Source organism: Somniosus microcephalus, chromosome 11 (assembly GCF_052327205.1).
Source record: "Somniosus microcephalus isolate GS21.2 chromosome 11, FLI_Smic_1.0, whole genome shotgun sequence".
Taxonomy (NCBI): domain Eukaryota; kingdom Metazoa; phylum Chordata; class Chondrichthyes; order Squaliformes; family Somniosidae; genus Somniosus; species Somniosus microcephalus.
This window is the reverse complement of record NC_140997.1, coordinates 204214516-204241553: the sequence shown is the minus strand read 5'-3', so window position 1 is coordinate 204241553 and position 27038 is coordinate 204214516. Positions and strand designations below refer to the sequence as shown.

Genomic DNA, 27038 nt, shown 5'->3' with positions numbered 1-27038 from the left:
TCTTTTCATCCTCTGTTCGGCTCTCTTTTGCCTCCTGTCCATTGGTCCTCTTTGTGTCTGCCTTAGTTTTCAACTGGGGGAATTCCTTTTCAAAGGAGTCCAGATTTTCTACATTCCCCTGTATCATGATCTTTTTTGTTGTAGTAGCTTATGGTTAGCAGGGGGTCATCTTTATCTAGATTTCCATCTTTACATATTTTCAGTCTGCCTCCCTTGCTAATACCTTCACTGGAGACGTGTGCGTAGTATTTTTGTAAAGTCTCCTTCCATGAGGGAACGGAGTCGGTGTAGAATATGAGGTTGTTCTTCATCTTAGTCCCTTTGTGTGTGGTATAGTCAACGTAGAGGACCTCTGGGTTATTATTTAGTGTTATGTCCTTGTGTTTATCCTTTGCCTTATTACTTTTGCATTGCTCAGGATATTTCACTTCCCTGCTCTGTGTCATTGTAGTCGTTTGTTTTTGTCGTAGCTAGATAACTTTTTTTCTCTTTCCCAATCTCTCTCTCTCTCACACTCCCAATCTCTCTCTCTCTCACACTACCGATCTCTCTCTCTCTCGCACTCCCAATCTCTCTCTCTCACACTCCCAATCTCTCTCTCTCTCACTCCCAGTCTCTCTCTCTCACACTCCCAATCTCTCTCTCTCTCACACTCCCAATCTCTCTCTCTCTCTCACACTCCCAATCTCTCTCTCTCACACACTCCCAATCTCTCTCTCTCTCACTCCCAATCTCTCTCTCTCTCACTCCCAATCTCTCTCTCTCTCACACTCCCAATCTCTCTCTCTCACACTCCCAATCTCTCTCTCTCTCACACTCCCAATCTCTCTCTCTCTCTCACACTCCCAATCTCTCTCTCTCTCACATTCCCAATCTCTCTCTCTCTCACACTCCCAATCTCTCTCTCTCTCTCACACTCCCAATCTCTCTCTCTCTCACACTCCCAACCTCTCTCTCTCTCACTCCCAGTCTCTCTCTCTCACACTCCCAATCTCTCTCTCTCTCACACTCCCAATCTCTCTCTCTCACTCACTCCCAATCTCTCTCTCTCTCTCACACTCCCAATCTCTCTCTCTCACACACTCCCAATCTCTCTCTCTCACACTCCCAATCTCTCTCTCTCTCACACCCCCAATCTCTCTCTCTCACACTCCCAATCTCTCTCTCTCTCTCACACTCCCAATCTCTCTCTCTCTCACACTCCCAATCTCTCTCTCTCTCACACTCCCAGTCTCTCTCTCTCTCACACTCCCAATCTCTCTCTCTCTCACACTCCCAATCTCTCTCTCTCACACTCCCAATCTCTCTCTCTCTCACACTCCCAATCTCTCTCTCTCTCACTCCCAATCTCTCTCTCTCTCACTCCCAGTCTCTCTCACTCACACTCCCAATCTCTCTCTCTCTCACACTCCCAATCTCTCTCTCTCACACTCCCAATCTCTCTCTCTCTCTCTCACTCCCAGTCTCTCTCTCTCACACTCCCAATCTCTCTCTCAAATTCAAATTCAATTTCAAATTCAAATCGCTTTATTGGCATGATAAGGTACATCTTATGTTGCCAAAGCATCAAAATACATTTATGGTTGAACACATAAACGCAGTTCTATTCATACATTGTATAAACAGGTATATCCCGGAGTGTATAAATATACATTCGCATTTTTTATATATACTCTTTTCTTAGTTTACTGGTTGTCCCTCTGTTCATGGCAAGCTGTAACATAGTGTGCCGCCAGTGTTACACAGCTTCTCTCCTCTCCCAGTAGGTATGGGAGTTTTTGGTTGTCATTCAGATTTCTGAATTCAGGGCATATTTGTGAGAATTTTTGGTAGAAATTCTCCCTGATGCCCTGATATTTTTCACAGGCTGTGAGGAAGTGCATCTCTGTCTCCACTACTCCCTGACTGCAGTGAGAGCATATCCTGTCTTCTCTTGGCAGCCTGGTCTGCCTGTGTCTGCCTTTTTCGATCGCTAGGCTATGTTCGCTAAGTCTGTACCTTGTCAAGGTTCTTCTCAGTTTGTTATCCTTTACCATGGTCAGGTAATCAGCTATGTTGTATTGTCTGTTTAGGGCCAAGTAGCAATTGAGTTTGCTTTGGGTTTTTGTTGTTTCTGCCCAATATGTCAGATATTTTTCCTTTTGCTTAGCGACGATTGTGTTGGGTCGAATTCTTTGTGTTACCCTGTCACTGTCCTGGGGCTGGTTATTGTTAGTATTGTTAGTAGTTACTTCGCTGAGTCCCAGGACTAGTTGACTGAGGGTATTCTTCTTTATGGTCAGCTCTTGGCATTTCAGGGCGTCGTAGTGATAGCATTGGGGGTTGCTCATTTGAAGGTGATTCCAAAATTTGGTGGCTCTTTTTTGGATAGTGATTATTAATGGATATTGGCCTAGTTCCGCCCTGCATGCATTGTTTACTGTTTTCCTTTGAGTCCGGAGGATACTTTTACAGAATTCTGCATGTAGGATCTCAATTGGGTGCTTGTCCCATTTTGCAAATTCTTGTTGTGTTAGCGGTCCCCATACCTCACTGCCATAGAGTGCAATTGGTTCAATTACTGATTTGAAAATTTTGAGCCAAATGCTAATTGGGATTTCTATTTGGATTGATTTTTTGATGGCATAGAAAGCCCTTCTTGCTTTCTCTTTCAGTTCATTCACAGCCAGTTTGAAGTTTCCCGTAGAACTGATTTTTAAGCCCAAGTATGTGTAGTTAGTGGTTTGTTCAATTTTGGTTGTTCCTAGTGTGAAATTTATTTTGGATCCCTGATGTTTGGATCTTTGCTGAAACACAAGGACTTTGGTTTTTTGGGGATTTATTGTCAGGGCCCAAGTCTGGCAGTACGACTCTAGCAGGTCCAGGTTCTGCTGTAGACCCTCCTTAGTTGGTGACAGCAGAACCAGGTCGTCTGCATAGAGGAGGAATTTAACCTTGGATTCATATAGGGTGAGGCCGGGTGCTGTAGATTGTTCAAGTAGTTTTGCCAATTCATTTATGTAAATATTAAAGAGTGTCGGTGAGATTGGCGAGCCCTGCATCACCCCCTGCCCCTGTGGAAAGTATTTTGTTTGTTTGTCTCCAATTTTAACTGCACATTTGTTGTTTGTATACATTGATTTAATTACATCATATGTTTTTCCTCCTACCCCGCTTTCGATAAGTTTCAGGAATAAACCGTCATGCCAGATGGCGTCGAAAGCCTTCTGGAAATCTATAAAGCATGCGTAGATTTTGCTCTTGTTATTGTGAACGTGTTTGTCAATTAGGGTCTGTAGGGTGAAGATATGATCTGATGTTCTATAGTTTGGCAGGAATCCAATTTGGCTTTTACTCAAGACATTGTGCTCCTCAAGGAAGTTTATAAGTCTTTTGTTTATGATGCTACAGAATACTTTCCCCAGGTTACTGTTTACACAGATGCCTCGATAGTTGTTTGGGTCGGTTTTGTCCCCACTTTTGTATATGGGCGTTGTGAGTCCTTTGTTCCAGATATCAGGGAAATAACCGACACTCAGAACCAGGTTGAAGAGTTTTAGGATAGCCAGTTTCATTTTGTCGTCTGTGTGTTTAATCATCTCGTTTAGTATGCCGTCTGTCCCGCAAGCTTTTCCTGGTCGCAGGTCCTTGAGTTTTTCAAAAAGTTCTTTTTCTGTTATTATGGAGTCTAGCGGGTTTTGGTTATCTTTTATGGCCATTTCTAGCTTTTCCAGTTTTTTGCATATTTGGTGTTGCTCTGGTCTTAGTGTGTTTTTCTGGTATAATTTTTCAAAGTGGTTTACCCATGTGTCCCCATTTTGAATGGCCAATTCGTCATGTTGTTTTTTGTGTAGTGTATTCAAGTTGTCCCAGAAACAATTGGAATCAATGGATTCCTCCATGGAGCTGAGTGTATTCTTAATATATTGCTCTTTTTTGGTTCTGAGTGTGTTTCTGTATTGTGTTAGTGTCTGACAATAAGTAAGGCGTAGTTCCTCGTTTTCTGGATGTCTGTGTTTTTGGTTTGATATTTTTCTAAGTTTTTTCCTCATGTTATGGCAATCTGGGTCAAACCATTTTTCATAGTTTTTTGTTTTGGGTTTGTTCTTGCGAGCTTTCAAGTTTGCACTTGTTGCCAAATTATCAAAAATATTGTTTAGGTTATTTACTGCCCGGCTTACGCCTTCTTTATTGTGAGTGTATATGTTATCCAGAAAGGTGTCCAAGAGAGCTTGAGTTGATGCATTGCTAATTGTTTTCTGGTATTTTTCCGTGTTGCTTTTGGCCCATCTGTACGATTTTTTGGTGTTGTACAGTTTACTGGGTTGTGTTTCTATGTTGTTTGTTTCTGTCTTTTTGAGATACATAGTAATTTGACTGTGATCTGACAGTGTTGTTTGTGGTTTGACTGTGAATGCTCTGAAAGAGGATGGGTCCAAATCTGTAATCATATAGTCTACTGTGCTGCAGCCAAGAGGTGAGCAATAGGTCGATCTTCCTAGGAGGTCTCCTATGAACCTACCATTGACAATGTACAGACCCAGGTTTCGACAGAGCTGTAGTAGCTGTTTTCCGTTGTTATTTGTCTGCTTGTCGCAGTTATGCCTGTATGGAAGGGAAGGGATGTCAAAGTGGTTATTCCCGAATACGTAATTGTTTCCCTGATTATTGGTGAAGTCTAGTTCTTCGCCCGTTCTTGAATTGAGGTCCCCACAGATCAACACGTTCCCCTGGGCCTGGTATTGGATAATTTCCCCCTCTATGTTGGAGAAGGTGTCCTCTTTAAAGTACGGGGAATCAATTGGAGGGATATAAAGTGCGCAAATGTAAACATCTTGGGTGTTTGAGATAATCTCCCTCTCAATTTTGAGCCACATGTGGTTTTCGCCCTTTTTTATAAATTTGATGTAATTCTTAAGTTCTGTTTTAAACCAGATCAGGATGCCTCCAGAGTCTCTGCCTTGGGTTACACTTGGTAATTTATTGGAGGGGACCATCAGCTCAGTGTACCCTTGGGGACAGCCAGTGTGTCCTTTTCCTTTATACCAAGTTTCCTGTAAAATGATAATATCTAGATCTTTAGTTTCATCTATGAACTCTGGGGTCCTACTCTTCATGTCTAGCACCGAAGAGCGTAGACCTTGGATATTCCAGGTCGAAATATATAAGGATTTCATGTTAAGTTTGATCTTTTACTATGATAGGTTAAAGATTGGTACGTGTTTGTCGTGTCTAAGTGTGGGAAAAAAAGATCACTTCAGTTGTCTATAAAGTTAATACTATTTGGTTACAGTTCTTTCTATTACTTAGTCCTTGATCCATAAGGCGGAAGTAGATGCTGCTGCACATCTGCTTATTGTCTCTTAATGGATTGTTTCTGTCTGAGGTATTGTGTACGTCCTGTGCATCTCTCCCTCTGTCTGGGGAGCGTTCCTGTTCCCCTGTGGGACAGGAGTGGTGCAGGTCTGATATTGTTGTTTTGCATGGGGATCCTCTCTGGTCTCGGTTGGTGTGGTGGTGGTCTTTGTAGTGGTCCTGATATGTACCCCGCTGATCTCTGGTGGTCGGGGGGAGGTCCTCTTGGAGTCTGGGTATGGACCCGGTTAAAAGCGACGTCCTTCAGGGCTTTAGCAAAGATCGATATTCTTTTCCTTTGGATGTGGACGTGGTCGTAGAGACATTCCTCATTGAGGGTGGGGTGTTGGGCCAGGTGCACGTTGTGTTTTGATTCGCAGTCTCTTGCTATGCTGGCATTTATCTCATGAATTGTGTTGTTGTTGAAGTCTGTTCTCGGCAATATTGTGGAAACAGTGATTCTAGTGTTTGGAAATGTACTGCTTGCCTTCCTAATCATTGCTCTGAGCGATGTTGCTACCTCTTTCTGTTGGGCCTTTAGGTCATTTGTGCCCGTGTGTATTATTATGTGTTGGGGGGAGCCTAATCGGGCTTTGGTCAGCCATCCCATGGCTCTGTCTGTTGTTGGGCACCAGATCTTTTCTACTTTACTTCTAGGGAAGAGCTTTTTCTCCCATAGAAATTTCCCATTTGAGTCTATGAGTATTACGATGTCAGCCTTGTTTGTGTTTACTGTAGGGTGGCTTTCGCCTGGACTCATAGTGTGTGTGCTGGGCTGGGGTGTCTGGTGTGTGCGTTCCTCTTGTGAGCGGCTCGCTTGTGGTTCTACGGTGGTGGGGGAAGATTGAGAATCAGTATGCTGGTCGGTCTGTGTGGCACCCCTTGTATTGTGTGTCTGCTGCTTTTGTTCCGTGTGGGAGTGCAGCCGTTCCGTCAGGCTCTGTCTTGTCTTATCTCTAGCCTCTGGTTGCTGGTCTAATGGTGTTATCTCTCCTCTATGGCTCTCTTCTTTTTCCTGCAGCTCTTTCACCCGATTCCCAAGTAGATTCACCTGGTTCTCAAGTAGATTCAGCTCTCTCTTGTGTCTCTCCCTCTCCTGCTTTTGTTCGTGAATCATTTTGAGGAACTCCTCTCTAAATTTAACCATCTCTATCTCTAATTGATTAAATTTATCTTTTAGTTGTATTTGGCTGTGTGATCCCGGGGTATGTGGCTGGTCGGCCCTGGAAGGCTCACTCACTTCCTGGCTATGCTGCTCTTCTCTTGGTGAGCTGGAATTGGTAGGGGGACTATGTGTGGCTTCCTCCCTGGTAGTTATGCTGGGGTTTGTCAGTTGTATCGTGTGGCTGTGGGTCCCCGGGGTTAGTGTCTGGTTTGAACTGTGTGGCTCGTTCACCTCCTGACCAGGCAGATTTCCTCCTGGTAAGTTGTCAATGTTGGGGGGAGTGCGGGCAACTCTGGGGCTGTTCCTTCCCCTCTTAGTTAACCCTTTCAGTGTCCTGAAGGCCGTTACAAATTTGTCGAGGTTGCCTTGCACTAATATTGTTCCGGTATTGTACGCGTTGACAGTCGTGGTTGCCCTGTCTCCTGGTGTGTTAAATTTCATTTTGGACCCATTTGCGGTGTTTTCTAGCTTAACACTGGTATAGTGTGATTTTATTGCTGTGATCCAAGCCGCTGGCTGATCTGAGTAGAAAATGAGGTTACTTTTTGTCCCATTGTTGTACCAGTCAGCAAAAAGAGTTTCTGGTTTTTCTCTCATCTGATCATGCTTGATCGCTTTTATAGCCTTTTTTGCGGTGTTGGGGGGAATCTGGAAGCGGTTGCTCTCAGTGTCCCTCGGGGGCTGTTGTGGCTCTTCTGATTCGCTCATTTTTGGTAAAGTATTGTTGATCTTAGAATAAGCTTTTCTGGGGCCCCGGGTTTGGTGTTTCCCTCTCCCTGTTCGCGACCTTTCCCGGTCCCCCTCTCCGACCCCGTGGTCCCTGGGCCTCGGCTTCTGGGTTCACCCTTCCCAGGTCTGAGTCTGTGAGCCGCTGTTTCACGGTGCCTCTGGGCTGTTCCCCTCCCCCTCAGAGGTCTCTGGGCCTCTGTCTCGGCCTGGCTCCTCAGACCTTTCCCTGGCTTCAGTCTCCCTCCCTGGGCCCTGTACTCACAGTCTTGGTTTTCTCGTTCCCTTTTGGTTGCTGGATTGCTGGGCTGCGGCCCGAGTCCCCTCGGCTGTGCCGGGTGATGGATTGCTCGGCTGCGGCCCGAGTCCCCTCTGCTGTGCCGGGTGATGGATTGCTCGGCTGCGGCCCGAGTCCCCTCGGCTGTGCCAATTGCTGGATTGCTGGGCTGCGTCCCGAGTCACCTCGCCTCCTCGAATTTGCTTTGCCTCGGTCACTGTCTGCGCCTGGGAGGTCTCCAGGCCTCGCTGGGCTGCGTCCCGAGTCACCTCGCCTCCTCGAATTTGCTTTGCCTCGGTCACTGTCTGCGCCTGGGAGGTCTCCAGGCCTCTGTCTCGGTCTGGCTCCTCCACGGTCCTGTGTTCCGGCCGCCGTTCTGGAGTCGCCGCTCTGATTGCCGCTGCGTCTCCGTGCGGCCTTCCCAAACTCGATGCAGCCGAGTCCCCTCGTTCCGGCTGCCGCTGCGTCTCCGTGCGGCCTCCCCAAGCTCGATGCGGCCGAGTCACCTCGCTCCGGCTGCGTCTCCGAGCGGCCTTCGCCGAGTTCTCTCGCTTCGGCTGCTGCTGCGGCCGCTGTTCAGGTTCTTCTTTGTTTTGTATATTTCTTCCCTTATTTCTTTTTGCTTTGGCTCTTTTATTTGTTTTTTTTTAAATTTCCTCTGATTGTTTTTTTTCCCCTTTTTTTTCGGGTCCCGTCTTTGGCGCTCTTTTTTTTCCGGTTTTTTTTTCTTCTTTTCTTTCTGTGTTTAAACTAACCTTAAACTTAAACTAAATGGAAATAAACTAAAATGAACTAACTTAGCAAAAATTAATACTTAAATGTAACCTTTTTTCCCCACATTAGACACTAAAAAACACTAAATCTCAGCAGCTCATCTTTTGTGCTGTCTCTCTCTCGCCCCCCTCTCTGTCCCCCCCAGTCTTTCTCTCCCCCCCCCAGTCTTTCTCTCCCCCCCCAGTCTCCCTCTCCCCCCCAGTCTCCCTCTCCCCCCCCAGTCTCCCTCTCCCCCCCCAGTCTCCCTCTCCCCCCCAGTCTCCCTCTCCCCCCCCAGTCTCCCTCTCCCCCCCCAGTCTCCCTCTCCCCCCCCCAGTCTCCCTCTCCCCCCCCCAGTCTCCCTCTCCCCCCCCCAGTCTCCCTCTCCCCCCCCAGTCTCCCTCTCCCCCCCCAGTCTCCCTCTCCCCCCCCAGTCTCCCTCTCCCCCCCCAGTCTCCCTCTCCCTCTCCCCCCCCAGTCTCCCTCTCCCCCCCCAGTCTCCCTCTCCCCCCCCCCCCCCCAGTCTCCCTCTCCCCCCCCCCCAGTCTCCCTCTCCCCCCCAGTCTGGGACTGAAGCAGACCTTGAGCCCCCAGCCCAGGGTGAGGGTCAGGCCTGTGCAGCGGAAATGTTTTGCTGTCAGTTTTAACATTAATTGTCTTCTGATGGTTGAAGTTTTTTTTATTGGACCAGAATTTGCGGTGGGGTGACAGTAAACTGGCAGCGTTCGCCGTCATTCCGCCTTTGAAACTGACTGCAACTTCGGGATTTGCCGCATATGGAAATCTCAAAGTTGCAGTCGGTCATTGTCAGCTTCAAAACTGACTGTGCTGTGGCACCCCCCCCCCCGCCCCCCCCCCCCGAGCCGGCAATCAGTGACATCAGCCAAATCATTGAAACTGATGAAAACATCAGCTTTTCTGCAGTAATTACGCTGTTAAATTCCCCACTAAAAGTTGGATCCAAAGAGATAAGGTGTAACTGGGGTTTTGACAGCGTATTGACTGCTAAACAATTGTTAAGGGTCTGGAAAACTAATTTAAATTTTGTGCAGTGTGAAATTTGTCCATTTTAATAATTTAAATTTTTAAGAAACTTGTCAAAAAAGGTTGTTTTAAAGTTTGTTCCTCTTTATTTCTGGTTTGCCTTTTCCCCATGCGAGAGCCCCAATCTTTGTTTTGCTCTCTCTAACATTTTTAAAAAGTTAGAATTTTAGGAGTTTACTCACTTCCTTGTTCGCTGTCTGTGAGAATTCTGCGTTTTGATTGGCTGCTTAGACAGCTTGTTGATGTCACAGCAGTTCACACGAGGGAATCCCCACTAACTTCCGTTGATTTGAATTGAAGGTTGGAAAACCCGAAGTTCTCTCAACAGGGATCGCGAGATCCTTGTGCGAAGTGTACTTCGGAGCCAGCAGCCAACGCCTTCACTTCGCTGTTGACCACAAGTTCCAGGCCATTGAATTCATAGAATCAAAATCATACAGCACAGGAGGAAGCCATACGGCCCATCATGTCTGTGCCAGCCATTTGAAGAGCAATCCAATTAGTCTCACTCCCATGCTCGTTCCACATAGCCCTGTAATTTTTCCTTTTCAAGTACAAAATATATACTAGGTTTTATGGCAAGAGGCATAGAATATAAAAGTCGAGATGTAATGGTGAATCTATGTAAAACCTTAGTGCGGCCACAGTTGAAGTACTGTGTAGTTTTAGGCTCCACACTATAGGAAGGATGTTGATGCAATTGAGAGGGTACAGAACAGATTCACTAGGATGCTGCCTGGTGTGAGTACATACATTCTTCTTTCAAAGAAAGACTTGAAAAATTGGGACTGCTTTCAATAGAACAGAGGCAATTAGAGAGTGATTTGACAGAGGTGTTTCAAATTATGACAGGATGGAGTAGAGTAGATAGAAATAAACTTTCTGGTGATTGAGGGGTCTAGAATGAGGGGTCATAGATATAAGATTAAATGTAAGAGATTTAGGACTGAGACCTGGGGAAACTTTATTTTCCACAGAGGTTGTGAGGCTGTGGAATTCACTACCAGAGTTAGTAACAGAAGCCGAGACCATGTCAACATTTAAGAACAGGTTAGACAGGTGGTTGAAGAAAAGGGGATAAAGGGATATGGGAACAGAACGGGCACATGGGATTCGGATACTGCTCATGGGAGATAAACACCAGCATGGATTGGTTGGGCCGAACGCCCTGTTTCAATTTCTGTGTCATTCTATGTAAACCCTGCAAGCCAGATAGGTAGGGTAGCCCTACGTGGTCAAATGATGGGACAATTACCCGATCTTTATGCTGGTGGGCTGTGAGGTTTGATCTAATTAGACTTCAGCAAGTAACCTGCACACACTTGGGTGTCTCTGAACCTTGGCTTGTCCGACCTGTGCCTAAGTTCTCTGGCCTTAAGTAAGTGGGGTGTATCCCAATGAGGGGGATGGGTGAGTGTGCTCACTCTGTGTTGGGCAAACAGAAATTCTACAGGCGTAGCTTTCTCAATAGCTTTGATTTGGTGACTTGAACATGGTGATTGATTTCCATGACCTAAACAACATTTCTGCAAGGACGCGTGGCTGGGGTTAATTGTCAGCTTACAGGAAGTATGTCCATGATGATCAGACAGAGTACTGATTCCCCCTCCCCTCTGGTTGTATGTTTCTGTTTACTGCAGTGATGTGCTGGGAGGTACTTACATTGCTTTTGTAATTTATGTAACAGGTGAGTTCCTAACTAAACAGTGGAGGTACCCGATTGAACTGCATGGAATCGGGAAGTACGGGAACGATTCCTACAGGATTTTTTGTGTCAAAGAATGGAAGGAGGTAAGAATTAAAAAGAACAGCAGTGACTACACTTCAAAACTACTTCAACAGCTGTGAAGCACTCTGGGTGATCTGGAGGATGTGATTAATGTAATATCAATGCAAGTTCTTTCCTTTTTCACATCTGCATGCCATCACATGTTCTTTGGGCTATAGGTGTTGAGAATTAATCTCTCTGCTTATTTTGCATGAAGCTTGAGCTCTTCTCAGACTGGCAAGAGGTAACTAACAGGTCACCCCATCAATTAGTGTTGGAACCACATTTGCTTTCCATATATAAATAAAAATGATCTGGACATAAAGGGGTGGATCTCAAACTTTACAGTTGATGCCAAACTGGGAGGGGCAGCAAACTGTCAGGACGAATACAGTCTAGGAGAATGAGCGTATAAGTAGCAGGTGCAGTTTAATGTTGAAATACGTGAGGTGATACAGAATAAAGAATGAAAATTTACTTGCAAGTTTCACAATGTAGTGCAGGAACAAAGTGGGTAGATTTTTAAAAAGCCACTAGGAAGGCAAATGTGCTTTATAGCAAGAAATTAAATACAAACAAATGCCAAGAGGTTATGATGGACTCTGGACAAGATGATGCTGCGGCCACATCTTGAATACTGTGTTCACTTTTGAGCTCCTCACTATAGAAGGAATACAGTAGCCCTGGAGACAGTGATATTTACCAGGACGATTCTATGGATGAGGAATCTGCGATATGAAGCTAGAGGAACTATGGCTATATTTTTCTCAAACTGAGAAGGTTGAAGGGGGGGATTTGTTGGAGGTATTCAAAATGATAAAAAGAACGACAAGGTAAACATAGAGGCCTAGAATTTCAGTATAGCCTGTTTTGGGGCGCTAACGTTAGCGCGCGCCCGAAGTTAGCGCCCGCCCCAAAGTTGCGCCCCCTTGCCGGAAATTCAGTGGCTTCGCCCTAAGAGGTTGCTGGAGCGCTAAAAGAGGCGTTCCACTACTATCTTTAGGCGCTAAGCCGGCGGTGCACAGGGATAGCGCCGAGGCGGGGCGCAGCGCAGGTGCGGTCATTTTTTGATTGACAGCAGACCCCGTGGCGCCGACCAGCTCTTAAAGGGGGAAGGGACGATTTGGTCTGCTGCCACGCCCTGCACACTGCAGCTTTGCAAATAGGCCTCAACACTGCTGCTCAGCCCCAGGGAGTCATGGCAACGCCAGAGAAGGCCCGTGAGCGTGCCCTGCGCTTCTCAGAGCGTGATCTGGGAATAATGGTGACAGCTCTGGAGAAGAGGCGCAGGATCTTGTTCCCAGAGACTGGGAGGAATCCGAACCACCAAGAATACACCAGAGCCTGGAAGCAGATCGCCAACAGGGTGACGTTCACCGGCGATGCCCCCAGGACCCACAAACAATGTCGGAAAAAATACAACGACCTGACCAGGATTGTCAGGGTGAGTACCCTTTCCAGTCTCCTCCTCATTCTTGCATGTACACCTGACATGATGGGCAAAGGGAGCTGAAAGTCCTAATGGCCAGCCCTCAGCCAGCAGCTTTGGGACAGTCATGAGCATCAATTGCCCATTCTGCACTCTACACTCTGGCCAAGCTATTCCTCCATGGGAGGCAGTGCACAGTACATCAGGGCTGCACTCTGGCCAAGCTATTCCACCATGGGAGGCAGTGCACAGTACATCAGGGCTACACTCTGGCCAAGCTATTCCACCATGGGAGGCAGTGCACAGTACATCAGGGCTACACTCTGGGCAAGCTATTCCACCATGGGAGGCAGTGCACACTACATCTCTTGCAGGCTAAAGTTGCCTATAATCGCCAGGCCCGTGCCAGGACCAGGGGAGGCCGTGCCAAGCTGCAGAAGCTCACTCCCCTGGAGGAGCGCATGAGTGGGCTCATGGGAGCCCGGCTGATCGTGCCCACAGCGTGCGGAGTAGCCGACCCTCCACTGCCCGGCAATGGTAAGGACCTCGCCTTTTGGCCCTCTCGCGTCGCACTTGCGCATCCGAGCTACCTCCTTTGCCACTGTCCCACCAATGCGCTGAATGCCACCAGTCCTGACTCCCTCGCTGACGCCGTCTCCTCACTCTGAAGCTACTCTTGTGCATTCCTGCTTTCAGCTGGTGACGACCAGGTCCCTGAAGCTGCCAGTGACAGCCCCTCCGAGCAGGAGGAGGAGGAGGAGGAGCAAGAGCAAGCCGGACCATCAGAGGAACACTCAGGTCCCGCAGGAGAGGACGAAATGATTGACACGTCCTCACTGGACGAGTGCCTGGACCAACTGTCGCAGGGGATTGCAGCTTCTGGGACCAGTGGCGTCCAGCCACCCAGGAGCCCTGCACGTGGGCCGCGGCCTTCCCCGGGGGAAGGGTCAGAGGGGAGTGCAGTTGATCGGGACACTCGCCGCCACCAACGTGGCAAGGTTCCCCTAGTTCGGTCCCCTGCTCCCCAGCGGGAGAGTCCCGACTCCAGTCCGGACACCTTCACCTCGGAGGAGGCGCGGAAGCTGGACAAGATGGCCGAGGATTCGGACCGGCGCCACACGGAGCTCATGCGCGTGGTGGGGCGCATGCCTGAGGCCATCGAGTCGCTGGCGACCAGTGTGCGCGAGTTCGGGGCATCAACTGCCACGAGTGGCCGCATGCTCACTGATGCCGTCAAGTCCCTGGCGGGTGTGATGCGGGCGCACACCAGGACAACAGGGGCACTCACTGCTGCCACACGCGCTGTCTCAGGCAGGCATCGCCAGGGCACCCGCCGCGCTGCAGCATCCCAGCGAGCCGCCCCTCGGCTGATTGTTGCGGATCCTGCAGTGCGGGCCCGGCCGAGTGCCAGCGCGCCACAGCACCAGCCAGCGCGTCCCAGACGCCAGCTTGCCCACATTGCGCCATCCGTCGCCGCCACTCCCCCACTGGGGCGTCAAGGGCAAGCGGCTGGAGCTGATGTTGGCCAGGCTCAGGTGCGCCACTCAGCAGCCGGCCCCTCGAGGCCCAAAGGCCGTGTAGGCCGCCCCCCAAGGGCATCTGGCGGAAGGACATCTGAGCCTCGGGCGCCTTCCCCCAGCCTCGCAGCAGCCACTGGGCAGAGCTTGCGAAGGAGCAGCAGGCCGGGCAGGGGAGGCAAAAGGCTGGACAAGGTCTCGCCCTCGCGGGCCACTCAGTAGAGGGTGTGGCCAGCTTTCGTTTTATATGGCGGTGGCCATCTTTCTTTTGCCCATGGTTGTTTGGTTCGTGGGCTTATTTTTTGCGTTAAGGCCGAGGTTGAGGCCAGGTTTGTTCAAATGTGGAGTTACTCCTCCCCAGTTTGTGGGAGTGAGTCGTTTGTTGGGCTTTTTGTGGGGCCCGTTGATTGTTTTTGGGGATTCATGTGGGAAGGGGTTTTCATTTTTGTGTAATAAATAATTATCTTTATTCATAGAGTCTCCATGGTTGTTCTTGTTAGTGTTTGTTGGCTTCGCCGGCTGAGGGCTTGCGGAGCGGCTGCATTCATCTTCCCTCATGGCCACAAGGCATTCCCTGACAGGGGGCTTAGAAGTACCGTGTAATAAGGTGGCGTCGCGCGGCCCTTGGCCCTGGTCGCTCCCTCCTGGGAACGTACTCCTGCTCCTCCTCCTGCTCCTGAGGTGCTGCTCCAACGTCAGGTGGCAGTGCCTGAGTCCTGCGGAGAGCCAGGTTGTGTAGCATGCAGCAAACTACCACAAATTGGGAGACCCGGTCCGGCGAATACTGCAGAGCTCCTCTGGAGCGATCAAGGCAGCGGAACCGCTGCTTGAGGACCCCAATAGTTTGCTCGATGATGTTGCGGGTGGTTTGATGGCTCTCGTTGTATGCCTCTTCAGCAGCGGTCCTGGGCGCGCGGAGCGGGGTCATGAGCCAGGTACACAAAGGATAGCCTTTGTCCCCGAGTAGCCATCCTCTTGGGGGAGGCTGTGCCTCAAACATGTCATGCACAGTACTCTGCCGCAGGATAAAGGCATCGTGGCTGCTGCCTGGGAAGCTGGCATTGACAGCCATGATGCGCTGCTTGTGGTCACACACCAGCTGCACATTCAGAGAATGGTAGCCCTTCCTGTTGCGAAACTGCTCGCCATGCTCCAGAGGGGCCCGCAAAGCCACATGCGTACAGTCAATGGCGCCCTGCACCAAGGGGAAGTCCCCGAGTCTTGCAAATCCCAATGCGCGCTGATGCTGGCTCTCCAGGGCCATGGGGAAGGAGATGAATTGGCTTCTCCTTCTGAACAGTGCTTCGGTCACCTGGCGGATGCAGCGATGCGCGCCGTACTGGGAGATGTTAGCTATGTCCCCAGCAGCGGATTGGAAGGAGCCGGTGGCATAGAAGTTCAATGCCACCGTCACCTTCATTTCCACCGACAGAGACGTCCTGCACCTGAGCTTTGGACGCAGATCTCTGCGAAGCAGGTGGCAGATCTCTGCAACCACCTCCTTTCGGAATCGCGCGCCAGTCATGTTGAGGTAGGAGCGCTGCTGGCGGTATAGCCTGACTGGGTAAGGCCTACGTGGCCGACGCCTGTAGCCCCCTCTGCCTCTAGCCAGGGCTGCCCCTCTCACAATGCGTCTGCGAGCCCTACGGACATGGCGCTGCAGCTCCGCGTTGGCACCCCATGCAACCCCCATCAAATCCTGGCAAACAGTCAAATTTCCAAAAGGCCACTTGCAGCGCTCTGGCCTGAGTCCAAAAATACCTGAGCTGTTGCTGCTTGAAACCAGTTAGCTATCCTCCTTGTTGTGTGTCCAGAAATGCGTTGCACAAGAGTGTTTGCTGCAAAATGGCTGGCCTTTATACTGGAGGGTACGTCCCCTTTAATTTGCGCCCCCCGGAGCCCGCGCTGGCTGTGTTGCGTTCCTTTTTTCAAACGCTCCGGCCGCCAGCCGCACAATGGGGCGGTCCGACTGAAGTTTGGAATCGGGGCGGCCAAAGGGCGTTGCACGAGGATGTGACATCATTTTCTGCGCGCGCATCCGGGCGGGCGCTAAACTTTGCGCCGGCGCTAACGGCCAACTTAATTTGGGGCGAGGCGCAAACTGCGCTGCGCCCGGCCGCAACACGCATATAGCGCCCGACATTCACTTTTCTTTAGGCGCTAACTGCTGGCGCAACCAACTGAATTTCTAGGCCAGAGTGTTTACATCAAGTAGTTGATAAATCAAAGCTACAAGCCGATAATTTCAAGGGAATGACTGGATACATAAAAAGGGAAATGAGAACAAACTTTTGATGCAAACAATTACAGGAATGTGGAACGTTTGTCGCAAGTGGCGAGTGATGCTACATTGATTATAGTATTGAAAAAGATATTGGATAATTACTGAAAGAAGAATAAAGTAGGATATGGGTAGTGACTGGAAAATTGAATTAATTTGGGGATAAGGTGGGACTGTAAAATCCAATTGAAAGGAGCCCAAATTCAGCACAAGCAAGAAGAGCTTAATGCCAGCTTCCCCCTGCTTTAAAAATTCTCTGTGTTCGTGTTTAATGTTTAAAATTTGTTTCACTTTGGACTCTATATTTAAAAACAATCTATCTATAATATTATTAAATATTTTGCATAGGGTCACTTCTTGTTGGTGTCAAGCTTGCACTTCCTGTGGCGCTATTTGTCACTTTTTCTATTTCTGTCAGTCCTTTGCTTGTATTTACCTGTGATTGGCTGTGATTCTCCCAGGTCCATTAGACCAACCCCTTTTTGTGGTTTATTCCTGGTCCACTTTCACACTTGCCAAAATAAACACAAGCGTCAGCTAGTATAAATATTAAAGTTTTGAGCGTATCCATCCATCACACTCCAGGTGATACACCTTGTATAAAACACCAACAAATCACAAATAAAAATGTTTTTTTTTGATGTGCAAAATGAGAAATAAATCCAGTATCTCCTGCTGTTTCCCTGGCCTTGAGATAACTTGGGGTGTTTCTTGAGACAATAAGAGCAAAGCAGCTGCCAATCTAGGTAAAATGCCCAACAACAATATGAATTAGAAATAAAAACAGAAAATGCTGGAGATACTCAGCAGGTCAGGCAGCATCTGTGAAGAGAGAAACCGAGTTAACGTTTCAGGTCGATGACCTTTCGTCAGAACAGTATGAATTAGATTTGAATTGGTCTCCATACCTATTTAAACGACCACCGCAGAGAGTACCTGAGCAGTGGCCTTAAAGGGGCAGGTTAGGTGAACCCTTAAACATTCCAACCGTGCTTCTGATTCCAGCCCAGCCAGTAACAGTGCCACGGGAGGTTAATGATATTATAAGACACCATCTAGCATCTCAGCCCGAGACTTGGGATTCCCTGAATGCCGCTCTGAAACTGGCCATTAGGAGGTGGTGAAAGAGTAACCCTCCCTCTGGTAACATGCCTGATCTCGTCTTTGTGCCTCTCCTCCGTAACATGACAGTAGGAACTCAATGTGATGAATTGTAGGCATAAAGCTACCTCCCTACCACGCTCCAAACACACAAAAACAGGGGAGTCCTGAAAGACTGCGAGCACATTCTCTTCCTATTAATGTCTTCATTTTTATTTCCCAGGTACAACCTCAAGATCACAAACTCAACAAATACTGGACGTGGCTTTGGGAGAACCATGAGACACTGGGCCTGTCCTGACCAGACACTACTCTGGCGATACAGTGCTTTCACAAGCAGTGTTTAGGTTGGAATTCTGCTGTTCAGTTAACTCCAAAGTGAGGTATGATCAATGCCGCAGGCTGGATGTGAAACAGATCCCACATTTCCGCATGCATTCTGTTTATATCATGTTAGCTAAGGAAGTACAATTATTGTAATTAGCTCCCTGCGATGGTGGGTAAAGACATTACAAGGAGTAGTACAAAGTCAGGACAGGCCAAAAAGCAGCAGTTTTGATTGTGCAGAGTTAGCTGATCTTTACCCTGTGCTACAATTAGCCTCATCAGCCCTTAGACTGGATGGGGGGGGAATGTTACCCAGATTCCTGCTTCTAATCACTACCTTTGGGCCCTTATAGGAAAGTAGATATTGGGTAAGAACAGGATTATATAATTATAGGCAGATCTGATCTTAAATGGGAACTATATTAACAACAGCTTTTGGTGATGTCACTGTGAACCATCTTTTTTTCTCAATCGAGTCTGTTCTCGGTGATGACGTCCCTGAAGTATGACATTGAAACTAAGATAATCACGTACATTGTCATTTTTTATTGTCCAGCACATATGCCTCAATACACAGGGTGATGTATTCTGTCGTGTGTGAGATAGAGTTTGTCCCCCATATTTGAGAGAAACTAACCTGAGCAACTATTCCACATGGTTGCAAGCAATTGAAAAAGAATTTCAAAGGGCTGAAGCTTAAGACCTGCTTGCCACCAATCTTATTAAATCTTCCCATTGATCAGATCGAGCCCCGGCCCCACCATGGTAACCATGCTGAGCTGCTGTCTAAGTCAGTCGTATTTGGGAGACGTCCTTGATGGTGGATTTCTGGCACACTTACAGTGATCCTGAGTTCCTCCTTCTACAGACAGGAAATCAGAAACCCAGAGCAGAGTGTAGACCACCTAGCTGAGAAATGTAGAAACCACATCATAACATAAAGAATAGGTTTTCTATCTGGCTACATAAAAGTTGAAATTAAATTTTGCGTTTAATATTTCCTAACATGTAAAGAGAGAAATGCAAGTTCGACACTTGGGGCTAGATTTTTGTGGAGCCGTCAGGCGGGGTTTCAGGCGTGTGGGGGGGGGGAAATCCCGACTTTGGGGGTCCCGACACCATCCCGCCCAAAACCCCGCCCCACGTAAGTTTCAGGGGCGGCGGGTACCCGCCCCGCACTGGGACCCGCCGAAACCAGGCTGGAGGGGATTAGTGCCAATTAACTGCCTGTTAACAGGCAGTTTTTAGCCTAATCCCTATTTTAAGGGGTTTCGTGTTGGTTTCCTGACGGCTCCAAACCACACCAGGTTAGAGCAGGCGGGCCGTCGGGTTGAAGGAGTTGGAGGGGTCGCGATGTTGGCGCTCAGGTGAGTGATGGGTGCATGAGTGTAAAGGTAAGTGTGTTTGGTGTGTCTAAAGTGTGTAAAGAATTTTTACTTACCTGTACTTACCTTCACAGCCTTTCTTCCTGTAGCCGTCGGGAGCGCATCACTCAGCCGGTACTTAAAGCTGAACGGCTGCGATCTGTGAAAAGTGACAGCCTTCAGCTTTGAGTGCCGGTAAGAGTTCTAACTGAGTCTGTGCAGAATGACTCATGTCAGAACTCAGACTGTCAGTGTTTGACAGCTTCAAACAGCTGTGAAACACTGATCTATCATCTGTCAAAAACTCTTGACAGATGAAATTTCAGTCTGTGATGTCACCTGTTGCCGGGTGGCCCTTGATTGGCCTGCTGAGCCCGCTGGCTCGGCATCCCTGGCTGGAGTGGGAAATCAACCAAGGTTCCTGCTCCCGATCACTGTCCTGTGACGACCCGCCCCCCTCCCCCCCCTGCTAAACTTGGTCAGGAGAGGATCAGGTATTGCTGTGATGTCTCACATGACAGAAGAACCTGCTGAAACTCCTTGCCTGGGGTCACATAAAAAATGGCTACTTCGGTGAGATACTCGAGGGCAACCGGCAGCAAAACGCTGTACCTCAGCTTGAGTCAGCACCTTCAGGCTAGTAAATACTGTGGGAGGGGCCAAATTTAAAACAAAAGTTGAAATTAAACTTTGCATATTAGATCTGTTCGCACAGACACTTTTAGGAGCCTTTCCTGGAGCATTTTTTAAAGGAGCTCTACGCTGTAATAAAACCTCAAAGTCTCTGATAAGATCTCTAGATCCTGTCTGAATATTTTTCCAACTTGCACCAGTTTAAACAATCAACTATTTTATTAAAATATAAACAGAAAATGCTGGAAATACTCAGCAGGTCAGGCAGCATCTGTGGAGAGAGAAACAGAGTTAACGGTTCAGGTCAATTACTTTTTGTCAGAACTGGAAAAAGCTAGTTATAACAGAATTTAAACAAGTACACAGAGGCAGGAATGAACAAAAGGTAAGGTCTGTGATTGAGTGGATGGCAGTAGTGATTAAATGACAAGGGATTATGGTGTAAGGCAAAAGGGGGTGGTAATGGGATAAGTAAAGAAACACAAGACGTCTCTGGAGGAGCTGTATATGGCAGCAGCAGAAAGGTTACCAGCACCTGCTGCCCGGAAAAATGGGGACAGTGATTATGATCTGAAATTGTTGAACTCAATGTTGAGTCCAGAAGGCTGTAAAGTGCCGAATCAAAGGATGAGGTGCTGTTCCTCGAGCTTCCGCTGAGCTTCATTGGAACAGTGTAGGAGACTGAGATCAGAGTGGGAGAGGGACAGTGAATTAAAATGACAAGCGACCGGAAGCTCAGGGTCACACTTGTGGACTATTTTATTTTATTGAGCTGATCTCTGCCTGACATTACCAGACCTTTTCAAAGTTCAATGACCAAGCAGCTCAAGGCAGTACTGCAGTAACTGCTCCTCTCTTTCCCCCACCAGTACCCCTCTTGCTGCCCATCGTTCCCTATACTCTCCGACCGGGAACAAATGGTAGCCTAGGTACCAGAAGAAAAATAAAGGAAAGACCTTTGCAACCTCAGGACGTCCCAATGGGCTTTACAGCCAATGAAGTACTTTTGAAGTGTAGTCACTGTTCTAATGTAGGAAATGTAGCAGCCAATTTGCGCACAGCAAGCTCCCACAAACAGCAATGTGATAATGACCAGATAATCTGTTTTAGTGATGTTGTTTGAGGGATAAATATTCGCCAGAAACTTCAAGAGGCAAAAAAGAAAAAGGTAGATTGGGCACATACATTCAGCAACAGAAGCAGGGCCCCGGGTTATTACAGGTACGTGGCAGCATAAACTCAGCATGGCACTGCTCAGAATGGAAGGCTTGATGAACTCTTTTGCTCTCCACGTCAGCTAAGTGAGCAAATGTTTCAACATTACCACTTGTTAACTCAACTCAACTAATATTACAGCTTTACAGTGGCCATAAACTGTTAACTTGAACTACAGCTAGTGGAAGTGAATGTTATAAAGGGCTGTTGAGCTAGTTGGCACAAATTGCAGTGTGCCAGAGAGGATTAAAACCAGTGAGAAAGTGCTAAAGGACCACAGGCAAAGGGAGAAATAAGTTTGCCTGTCTCACAATCTGGTGTGTTGCTCTGTTTTCAGTATTGGCAAAGCTAAAGAGTAACTCACCCTCTTCTCCCTGGCTTGTTGTTGGATTAAATTTTCTCCCCTTTTCCTCTGGCACAGATAAGGAATTACAGGAACATCCTGCACTCTCCCGCTTCATTGCGCAGTGTGGTAGGGTCAAACGTACTGGCACTCTCTTCCACCTGAATATTTTTTTTTTACTCTTCTTCCTCTCACTTTTTTATGGAATTCCTCCCACACTGGGGCAATATTATTTTTTCACTGGAATTTTTATGACTTCAGGAACATCGGGAGCACTGGCCCTGTGAGAATCTGGGCAAATGCTGGAATCCCACTCTCATCACAGTCTGCAAAACAGGAGATTTTATGTTCACCATAAGGAGGTGTTTCCAAAGAACAGTAACAACATGAATTGGGTTTTAGAAACTTGTGTAATTATATTGTGTCAATACTGAATTTGTCATTGTGTGGAATAGAAATTAGTGTTTTATAAAATTTTATACTTTGTTCAAGTGTTGAATAAAAGTTAAAGATACAAAATAGATGGTGTTGTAGCGGTTCGTGTTGATCGCCACTAAATAAGAGAGTTTGACTTCGACGAACTATAAATAAGTTGTTTATTTACAGAAACAGGCTAATTACAGCAGGTAAGATAGCAGGTAAGATGGCTGACTGTAGGAGCACCGTGGTGTAGGTCTTGTCCCAGAGGGGACTCCACGAGGACTGAGTTCACAGTCCTGTGGGGAGCGTGATGACGTCATTGCGTTTGTGTTGTGACGTCATCACGTTCGCGTTTCCCGCACTTAGGGCGTCACGTGATGCGTGTAGTTGTGTCGCTGGCCGTTGAGGCCGAAGTCGGGAGGCCGGGCTGTACCGGTGCTTGCCGGGGGAGCGGAAGATCGCGTCGCTCCCGTCGGCTGGCCGTTGAGGCCGAAGACGCTAGGCCGGGCTGTGCCGGCGCACGCACATCACGTCGTACGTGACGTGACGTCAGCGCGCTAGGGCGTGTCTTAAAGGGGCAATGGCCCCAACAGGTAAGTTAAAAGGGCAACGGCCCCAAAAGGTAAGTTAAAGGGAATTATGTGTCTTTATGTAAGGTACAACCGGTGGTACCGCCACAGTGTGATTTTGGTCCTAATAGTTTCATTGGGAATATAAAGGAGCAGGTCTCATTGTAATCTGTTTCTCTTTTCTCCCTCATTGATCTTGAGTAGACCACATGCTGTCTGTGGTCTCCACCATTTTCATTCCGAGACAGGCTATTGGGCGATGTGGGAAAACAGCCTGCTGGTTAGTTTTCTGTCCGTCTTTCCCTCCCTTCCTATAGGCAATTATCTGATCTCTGCTCTGCACTTCTCCAAGCTGAGATTGCAGACTTGTTGTATAGAGGATTTGGATGTGAGCTCACTATAACAAGGGTGGAATGCTGGTCTTGACAGGCTTGTGTATTTTAAGTAGCAAGAGTAACAAAACTTAAAATGATGGCTGTTCCTTCACTAAGTATAAAACAGCGGGACCTAAAAAACATTGGCCTGTATTTTCCGATCGCAGGCCTCCCGCGTGCAGAGGCCTGCGATCTGGAAAAATCTGCGCCCTTACCTGAGGGCTCCCGGGACGCGCACACTTCCGATCCTGGGCCTCTCCAAACTCCAAGTGCGCAGGGCCCACGTATCCCAGAGGCACAGGCAGTTCGCAGCGTCCCTGAGGTCACGTGGGCCATGGGGAGTCAATCAAAGAAGGGAATCTCCCTTCATACACTTGACAGGAAGACCTGTCAAATATATGAATGGAGATCAACCCAAAAACATAGTAAAACTTTAAATAATTTTTTATCACATTTTTTAAATGACTTGAAATTACACTAATAATTAAAGTCTTTTACAGGGCTAAAAATAAACTTACCTTTTTTTAAAGTATTTTTAAATGATAAATCAACTGTTATCCTGGTAAAAGCAGGCGTTACGCCTGCTTTTACCAGGCGTAAGAATTGTAAGGGTTTTTTGCGGGCAGAGGGTCTCCAAAAAGCGGAGCTATCTGGCCGCAGAGGCCCTACTCCAGGGCAAGCGGAGGATCTGTCAAGAGCATTCTTGACAGATCGGAATTGCCGGTTTTCAGCACATGCCTGAAACCATCATTTCCGATGTCCCTACGGGTGGGTACATAGCGCGCACTCACCCATAGGGATCGGAATATCTGGGCCATTGACTGCGAAAAATGGACAGATTCACACATGTTTGGGGGGCTGAGCAGCATGATTAAAATGTTAATGCATTATTTAGCAAATTAATATGTAATATCTGATTATGGTCATGTGTTAAGATAGTTTAGTGGTGATGCAGAATGTCCCAACAATTAAATGCAAATATTGCCAGCCATCTACTAAGCTGCAAAAACTTTTACCATTTATTGCCATGACTTCTTCCAAGGAATTGCTTGAACTTCAAAGGGTAAAATGTCTAACACTCGGGGAAACTACTGATGTTCAACAGTCCTCACGTCAGGGTTGAATGCAAGCTTCAAACGCATCAAACTCCATGGGCGTTTGGTGCTCGCATGTTTCACATGCAACATCTCAGCCAAAGGAACTGTTCCATTCCAAGAAACTATAAGAAGAATTCAAAGCAGCTTTCACTTTACACATGGAAAGCCTAATATTTGAAAAGCTAAATCGGACCAGATTTTGCTCTCAGTAACAGTGAGGCTAATGGCGCTCGCCATTATTTATGCAGAAATGGTATAGCATCTTCAGGCGTGGAGCAGATGCGTGGTTTAATGCCAATAGTCAAAGATTTCTGTCCCAGTTGCGCCGTTAACTTCGCGAAAACAGTATCTGGCTTGTCTGCTTCACCATTGCTGTATTTGTGCAGTAGATACGCACTAAACTCGCCACAGGAAGTTGTCTTGTCATTTCAAGTCTAATTACCCTTTTATAACAATGTGATAATTGTTAATTACTACCAATCAACCTCTCTGGCACTGAAAATTAACTATTACAAATGTGGAGTCATTCCTTCAGGTATTAATTGTTGGAGATTTTAAAAATGTAATTTTTTTTTCCTTTCTCTTTTTCCTCTCAATCCAATCTTTCTTCCTCTCTTTTTTTATTTCTCTTTCTGTACTTGATTTGACATTGAATTCACCCACTCGTTTTGAGTACTTGCACTGTTACTTTCCCAATCCTTCAATCTGATTAGTTAAGGAGATACATAGCTGCTGTTCACTCGGGTCCCAGATGCCCTGTTTTCCTTGCTGTGCCATTATCAGCTCGCACTTTCAGCAACTTGCCATGTAAAAAATGTAGAAACCTAAACGTGCGAGGGCAGGTCTGACAACAACAACTTTCATTTATATAGCACCTTTAACGTAGTTAAACATCCCAAAGTGCTTCACAGGAGTGTTATCAAACACAGTTTGACACATAAGACATATTTGGACAAATAACCATAAGCTTGGTCAGAGAGGTAGGTTTTAAGGAGCGTCTTAAAAGAGAGGTGGAGCAGTTTCAGGAGGGAATTCCCGAGCTTAGGGCCCAGACAGCTGAAGGCACTGGTGGAGCAATTAAAATCTGGGATGTGCAAGAGGCCAGAATTGGATGAGTGCAGAGATCTTGGTTGGGGGGGGGGGGTGGTGTTGTAGGGCTGGAGGAGGTTACAGAGATAGGGAGGGGCGAGGCCATGGAGGGATTTGAAAACAAGGATGAGAATTTTAAAGTTGAGGTGTTGACAGACTGAGAACCAATGTAGGTCAGTGAGCACAGGTGTGATGGGTGAACGGGACTTGGTGTAAGTTAGGATACGGGCAGCAGAGTTTTGGGTGAGCTGAAGTTTACAGATGGTGCAGGGTCGGAGGCTGGCCAGGAGTGCGTTGGAATAGTCAAGTCTAGAGGTAGCATGGATGAAGGTTTTGGCAGCAAATTAGCTGAGGCAGGTTAGATGCCCTGCTGCAGCAAAATTTGGGCCATTAACTTCTCGTGGACTGTTTCCAGTTATGCTGTTTAATATTTTGCTTGTTTTTTTTTTAATTGTTGATCCATTTTCAGTAGTCTAGTGTGTACAAAGCGATCTATCACTGATATTTCCCATCTTCGAGGCTGGTAATGCGATTTGTAGCACCGTGTAGTGCTGCTGTGCGCTGGCTCTCTGCATTGTGGGCACGAAGGCCTACAGGGTATTTGAAGCACACTGCGCATCATACCATGATCCAGAAGCCCCTGAGGCATTTGGAGTCTGTGCACAAGGCTCACTAATACTTCAATTCCCATTATGTGACAAGAGCACCTGAGCAGTGCTCCATAGCTCCACCAACAGCCTATTTAAAATAGCAAAGGAACCTTTCTGTAACTGCACCTTGGTCATTTAGTGTTTATTACTTGCGAGTCACATTCAAACACCCTTTGACATCCAGCAGCTGGGGGTAAACCTCTTTGTTGCATCAGCCCTGCAGCTAGTGGCTGGCTGTGCTCCATTTTACCCAGAGTTGAGATCACATCAGTCGCCTGATCTACCTGCATGCATTGCTTTTGATTAGAGAATTTAGCTTGTATTTCAGTGGCAGTCTCCAATATTCTAGCTGCTGAACAACTGGTCAATTCACTGTGGTGTTGCAATTTTGAAAACTGCTGTCGAAGTACAAATGAGAGGGCAGGTTCTCTACACAAAAGTAATGTGCATGAGTAGAACATCACAGCTGACTGATCAGCTCTTCAGTCACCTGCGATGTTGAACTTTTCAAACTGCTGCACTGGCATCCAAGTGCTTCACACCAGGTGGTGAATGAACACTGAGCAGGGTTGAGTGAAGAATGAGATCAGTTGAAGAAGTAGGTTCTGAGGAAATCTTTGAAGATAGAGAGAGGTCACATGAAGCTATGCTTAAACAGTACAGAACTCTAATAAGACGACATCTTGAGTACTCTGTCCAATTCTGGTCACAAACACAGGAAACTCCAAAAGTGATGGTGCAGGGGTAGAAAGGGAAGCCATTGCTGGAGATCCACTGGCTGAAACCATGCAAGGGTGGTCCCACAGAGATGGGCAACAGAGGAGGGATGTTGAAGGAGAATGGTGTGATCAACCATGTCAAATGCTGAAATTAGTCAAGGAGGGATAATGCACCATGATCACAGTCACCGAAGATGCCATTCCCGACTTTGGATAGGACCTTTTCAGTGCTGTGAGAGAGTGGAAGCTAGCCTGAAGGGATTCGAACAGGGAGTTTCTGGAGAGATTGGCATGGAAGACAGGCAGCAACACATCCAAGGACTTCAGGAAGTATGGGGAGATTGAAGATGAGACAGTAAGCTGAGAGAACAACTGGGTCAAGATTTGTTTTTGACGAGGTGATGGTAGTGGTTTTGAAGGGAAGCTCGAAGATGCCTGAGGAAAGGGCGATAATTGATTTGTATCAGCTAGCATTGCGTCCAGGAAAAGGAATTGAGCGGGGAGAGGATCAGAAGGGCAATAGTTAGCTCGCATGGAGCTTGGAGAAGGCACGAGGGAAAATGAGAGTATATAGATAGAAAGACTGGAGATAAAGGAGGAGGAAGCAGCAGAGGCAGCTGGATGGGTGGTCTCGATCTTAGAAATACATGAGCCCCATGCATTCGAGAAACACTTTAATGATTTGGATCTTCTGATGCTGCTGCTGCTACATTTTGAACTGCAAGACTCTCTTTTCCCACACCACTGTTAGTGACAGAAGCTGTTCTATTAAAAGTAACCAAAGCGCTCAGCATAGGCTTTCCATTGGACCCTTCTAAAGGCAATTTTTGCCTTTGCTCTCCG

General features: G+C 47.4%; 1 long non-coding RNA gene across 2 annotated transcripts; it reads left to right on the top strand.

Moving 5' to 3' along the window:
• The first annotated feature begins 9118 nt into the window (after positions 1-9118).
• On the top strand, positions 9119-22326 carry LOC147111141 (uncharacterized). 2 transcript variants are annotated; one of them, XR_015080049.1, is made up of 3 exons: positions 9119-11090; positions 17619-17778; positions 20589-22278. It is a non-coding gene; the product is annotated as an uncharacterized LOC147111141 (long non-coding RNA). The 2 variants fall into 2 exon arrangements; XR_015080050.1 differs by having other exon boundaries at positions 9362-11090; positions 21356-22326.
• Positions 22327-27038: the final 4712 nt, after the last annotated feature.